Source organism: Phlebotomus papatasi, chromosome 3, assembly GCF_024763615.1.
Source record: "Phlebotomus papatasi isolate M1 chromosome 3, Ppap_2.1, whole genome shotgun sequence".
Lineage (NCBI taxonomy): Eukaryota > Metazoa > Arthropoda > Insecta > Diptera > Psychodidae > Phlebotomus > Phlebotomus papatasi.
The window spans coordinates 45,550,279-45,556,278 of record NC_077224.1 but is presented as its reverse complement, the minus strand read 5'-3'; positions in this window follow the sequence as shown (position 1 = coordinate 45,556,278).

The following is a 6,000-nucleotide window of genomic DNA, read 5'->3' as shown; positions in this document are numbered from 1 at the left end:
TAATATTCTGGAGTTGATGTTACCACCTGTCGCCATCTCTTTTCAATAGGCGACGCTAACTTCACTTCGTAGATTCTCAGTTGTCAAATCTGCATTGTTTACTTTTTACAATGGTCCACTATAATTTGATTTCTCAAATAAAAGTGAAGAAAATCATTTAAAGTGAGTAATGATAAGGTGTTCATGAGGAAAAAGAAATGCTGAATGTATTCTTTTCATAACATTGCCTAAAATACTCGAGTTTGGATCTCTCCAAGTGGGTGGCGAGAAGTGGTTACAAAACTGGCGAAAAGTGGTAAAAAGCGGCGACGAAGTGGTTATTTTTCCATTGATAATAAAAATCATTTTTTTAAGTAGTTCAGCGCTAAATTGTAAGACTATGGTTTTCACGTATCTAGAGCTAATACATCTAAGTAACTGTCAAATTTGAGTTATCTTGTAATAAGGGTTCAAAAGTTATAATAAAATGAATCCCTCTTTTTCCTAAACATGGCGCTAAGTGGTTATTATACCCTATCCTGCCGTGATTTTCCATAAAATTAAACAAAAAACGACGCAGATTCATTCTGAGAATATCTCTGGTAATTCGACATTTAAACCTAAATTGTAAATTAACAATAAATAGATTACTTATTATTACTTTTATAAATTGACCATTCAGAACTTTAGAAATATTTGAACCAACCATTTGCCTCTCAAATAAAAGAACTTCTAAATAAATAAACATCTAAAATTTATAAACAATTTATTTGCAAAAAAAAAATTTGAAAATAATTTTTTCTATATTTTTTTCATCTGATTTCTCGAAAATAGCTTTGTAAGTAAACTTTTGGCTGATACTGTATATCCGAAAATATACAAGAAATCTAACTAAATCAAAACTTTAGGGAATATTGAGAAAAATTTGAGGAAAAGATTTTAAGGCTCTGAAGAGCTTCTTTCATTCAATTTAACATGCGAAATCCACTAGATTTATTAAGATTGGGTTTGAATTAGGGTTTTAAATACTTAAAAGAAAATTTTAAGTAATTTAGAAGACAAGCTATAAAAATATATAACCCTACAGATTCATTAAATGAATATAAAAGAAATCTGAAGTGTTTGAAGCCAGAGTATGTGCAAATACTGAAAGAATTTCACTATCCATCAAAACCGGGTTACAAATACGATATAAGGTAAAGTTCCCTCGAATCGACCGGTTCCTCGACTCGACCGGTGCTCAATATTTGAATGTTTTAATGGTGAATTTCTATAAAATTTTCACTGATTCTTATTTATTTATGGAATAATTGACCTATTAATGTTAGATCATATGCCAAATATCAGTGCAAATATATATAAATCGAATAAATAACTCTACCAGTGGAATTGAGGAACCGGTCGACTTGAGGGCACTTTACTTTATGATGATTTTTCAAGTAAAAGACCAAAGCCTTTGCGGTTTTCGAATTTTTATTTTTCGACATACTTACTTGTCAAGACTAAATATAATTTTCTCCAAGAAAACTCAACTCCATGAGAACGTTTCTTTAACCGTTTGTCTAAATCTGTCAAATTCATTAAAATCGGTGCGCAGATAAATCAAAGAACTGGAGGATCATCTTCAAAATATCTAAAGATTTCAGGTTCTAATATTGGATTTTACTGATCACTCAGTAAACTCATATTCATAAATATTCGATTAAAATTAGTTTCTTTGAGCGGGTTTTCGAGAAAACTCTTGTTCTTTTGTTCTTCGAATTTGACATTTTTTTTTATAATTCTTCGAAAATATTCTTGTGAAATATCCGAAATATCAATTGACTCTATTTCAAATTTGGCTTTAGAGTTGTTTATTCACAATACCAAATTCAACACCGTTTTCTCAAAATCACTTCTCTGTGTGTATGCATAGCCAAATTCAGAACATATGTGTACATTTCCCACTTACACGCCCAATCCCAGGGATCAACCAGCCAGACTGTTCCAGAACTGTGATGGATTTCGCAATTAAGCTGAGAATGGGGGTTGAACAAAAAAAAAAACCAAATGAAAACGCCGGAGTGATAGTGATGCTGTCCGATGCAATTTCAATATTAGAACAACGATCTACATGGAGATTTTTCCATGAGGAAACTATTTCGAGTTTCGTTAAAATTTGTGTAAAAATTGCATTACAAACTGCAATTCCGAGTTCTTCGAGAGCATTTGATGGACTTATTAGTTAGTGAATTTTCTGCAAGTTTTCATTAGAATTGGACCATTAACCCTTTTAAAGTGAAAGATTATCAAATAACCCTATAAATTATTTTTTTTCCTAATAATCCTAATTATCATTCTGCTAATGTGTACTCTAAATGAAAGGATTGAATACGAAGATTTAATATTTAAGAGGAAATTCAGTTGAAATATTCTATTAATTCCAAAAGTCCAATTCAGCAGACAAAAGAATTGTCAATTGAAAAGTTTTGTTGAGAAATAATTGGTACAGAAAGTGAATAAATGTACCAGAATAAACGAATTTCCTTTTGCTTAAAGAGCGACTATAACTATATTTACCGAAACTTATGTTTTGAATCCTATTAGTAATTGTATTGTATTCTTTTAGTCCAATTTATGTACTAAGATATTTCTAAGATATCAAAATTTCATATATGTCCTCCAATCGGGCCCAAAACTTTGCCAAAATATGTTTGGCCGTTTGGCCACTTCCTAGAGTGGAATTCTGTAACGCTCTGGCAATGCCATATGACAAATTGGGTTCGAATATTAGGAGAGCTTTTTCGAAAATGCGATTGTGTAGCCGTGACATTGCCATTTCAGCTCACGTAGCATTGTCAGAAGTCACATATTTGAGATTTTTGGCAATTCAAATGACAATGAATTTTATTGAAAAATCAACCAAGACGTACTGTATTTTCATAAAATTATCAAGTAAAGGGAGTTCATTAAAAATCAATGAATTGTATTTTCGAACTCGTATGATATGACAAAAAAGCTCGATTGGCATTGTCATGTTTTGAACTCACGCGTGACAATGCCACGAAAATTACAGAAATCCCCTACTGATCACGAAAATATGGATTCGAGCTTAAGCTCCCGAACTAAGAAAGATATCGACTCGCGGTTTTCGGCGAAGGTGATATATCGGGTGAGAATTCCAACTTGGTGCACTGACTCCCCACCCCCCACCCCTCCTTTCACCATTTTTATAACCCCTTTTTTCGTTTTCTCAGTAGCTCCGCCGTTATGGAATCGATCAGGCTCAAATTTTAGTATGTTGTAGATGGCCCTTATAGGGCTTTCGATCAGTACTAAGTAAAATAACTATACCTATTGATTACACCTATCAAACTAAAAAATACTTAAGTCGATCGATAACCCCTGACCTAAGCTGTAAGGGGTCAAATTATGAAAATTGACTGGCCTCTATCTCCGATCCAATTAACATTTTGAGTTAAATTTTGGTATGTGTATTCGTCTCGATGAGCACTTTTAGATGGAAGTTCAAAAAGTCACCACAGATAGCACTACGATAGCGTTAAAATTCAAACTTATTTTTCTTGAAAACGCCATTGGGCATTTTAATTAAATTTTAGAGTCTCGTAGCCTAGGCTATGAGTTTTACAAAAAATGGTGGCGTGGGGTCGCTGTGGTTAAAATAGAATCGGAGATATGAGGGGTCAAAGTTCACGAAATTCTAACCGCCATCCAGAGGCGTAGGAACAAAATTTGCTCACGAGGTGGGCATGTTTTTTTACTTTTCAAATTTTTGAAAATATAGTCATCCTTAATGGCTTCTGCACACTAGAGAAATTTATGGCCCATATCATTGGTTATATTTGACCGATTTTGATAAGTGAGGGCGCAAATTAAAGGTCTCGCACAGCGCTACAACTTTTACAAACATTTGAACTTCGTAAGACCAACGCTGTTGGCGCCACAGTCAAAAATCAGTTTTCATATTACATAAACTGAATTATCTCGACTCTTGCTCGACCGATTTTGATGATTACTTCGGCATAATTGTAGAAGACATTTATATCTGTATTTCGTCCAAACATTATTTTTTCTCAGATTATGCCATCTGTTCTATTTGATCGTTTTAGTGTAAAAAAAGGGTTTTTTTCCACAACAACGCTGCGAAAGTACGCAGATCCTGATATGACCGCTTTTACTCATTTACGTTGTTTAAAATAAAGGTTTAAAGAAAATTCTTACAAAATTCAATATTCTTTGATATTGCAGTAGTTCGTTACATGGACTGAAGGTTCGCTGTGGTCAAAAAACGTGTTCCAAAACTAATAAATTGAATTATGTCGGCTACCCAGTAACCGATAAGATCAAGTTTTGGGGCAAAATTATAGAGGAGATTCCGGTCTATATTCCACTATCATCTTTCTTTCAGTTCATTTACATCGTAGATATTTTGATTTAATAAAAAGTATTCAATTTTTCAGAATTTTGATTCCAAATTGCTGTATATCTCTCATCTTTAGTTCCAAATCGAATTTGCATGCAATCCGAATTAGTTCTCGTTAGGAATCTCATCTACAATAAGCTGATCTAGGCTTATCACTAGCTTTACTTGTACATAAATAAAATGGGTTGAAAACGGTTTTGTTGTGTATATTATCCTGAAAAGGGCACACAATCTATAATGCCCAACGCACGATAACTTTTTTTATGTAAACATGTTTTTGATGTTTCAGTAAGAGCGAGTGAGATATAAATCTAGTCATCTCGCTCACTCTCATAAAAAACATTGAAAACATGTTTACAAACAAAAATTATTGTGCGTTGGGCATAATGAGTAGCGCACAATAATTTTTGTTTGTAAACATGTTTTCAAAATTTCTAATGAGAATGAGCGAGATGACTAGATCTAGATCTCACTCACTCTCATTGAAATGTCAAAAACATGTTTACTAAACAAAAGTTATTGTGCGTTGAGCATACAATGGCATACAATGCTAAGTGCACAATAACTTTTGTTTGTAAACATGTTTTCAAAATTGCATATGAGAGAGAGCGAGATAACTAGATCTACATTTCATTCACTCTCATTGAAAAGTCAATGATGTTTACAAAACAAAAGTTATTGTGCGCTGAGCATAATAGCGAGCAAGATGACTAGATTCATATCTCATTCACTCTCATAGGAAATTTTCAAAATATGTTTACAAACAAATGTAATAGTGACTAGATCTGTTGTCGGGGGAAGGCCTTCAGGCTGTGCACTGTGCACATACCCTGGCTTCGAACATTTCATATTATTCCCATATTAGGTGAGATTCTTAACAATCTCACCTACTATAATCCTAACAAAATTTCATGTCGTCCGATCGCGCTCAAACTTGGCCAAAATGTGTTTCGCCACTTCCTGATCACGAATATATGGGGGGCTAAGTTACGTTCCCGGCCGGCCGGCCGGCCGGCCGTCCGGCCGCTCTTTGGAGCTTAATAGCTCCTAAACTAAAAAAGATATCGACTTGCGGTTTTCGGCAAAGGTTAAATATCGTATGAAAATTGCAACTTGGTGCATTGACCCCCCACCCCCCACCCCTCCTTCCGCCATTTTGAAGACCCCCCTTTTTTTGTTTTCTCAATAGCTCCGCCCCTATGGCATCGAACGGGCTCAAATTTTAGTATGTTATAGCTGGGCCTTAGAGCTTTCCATCAGTACCAAACTTAAGGTCCCCCGACCCCCCTGACCCGAGCTATAAGGGTCCAAAAAATTTTTCTTAAAATGGCTATAACTCCGGTTCTAATTGTCAGAATTTAAAAGGTGAGGGCTTTTTGGAAAGCTCTCGTGAAATGCCACTTCCCCTTCTAACATCGCAAGTTCATAAAACCACCGCTAGGGGCGCTTTTTTTAAAAAGAAAATTTTTAAATCTTAAAAGTTAAATAACTCAAAAATTCCATTGTACATCGGGCTGAAATTTTAGTATGTTGTAGCCGTTGATTATACCTATCAAACAAAAAAAACCTTAAGTCGATCCATAACCCCTGACCCGAGC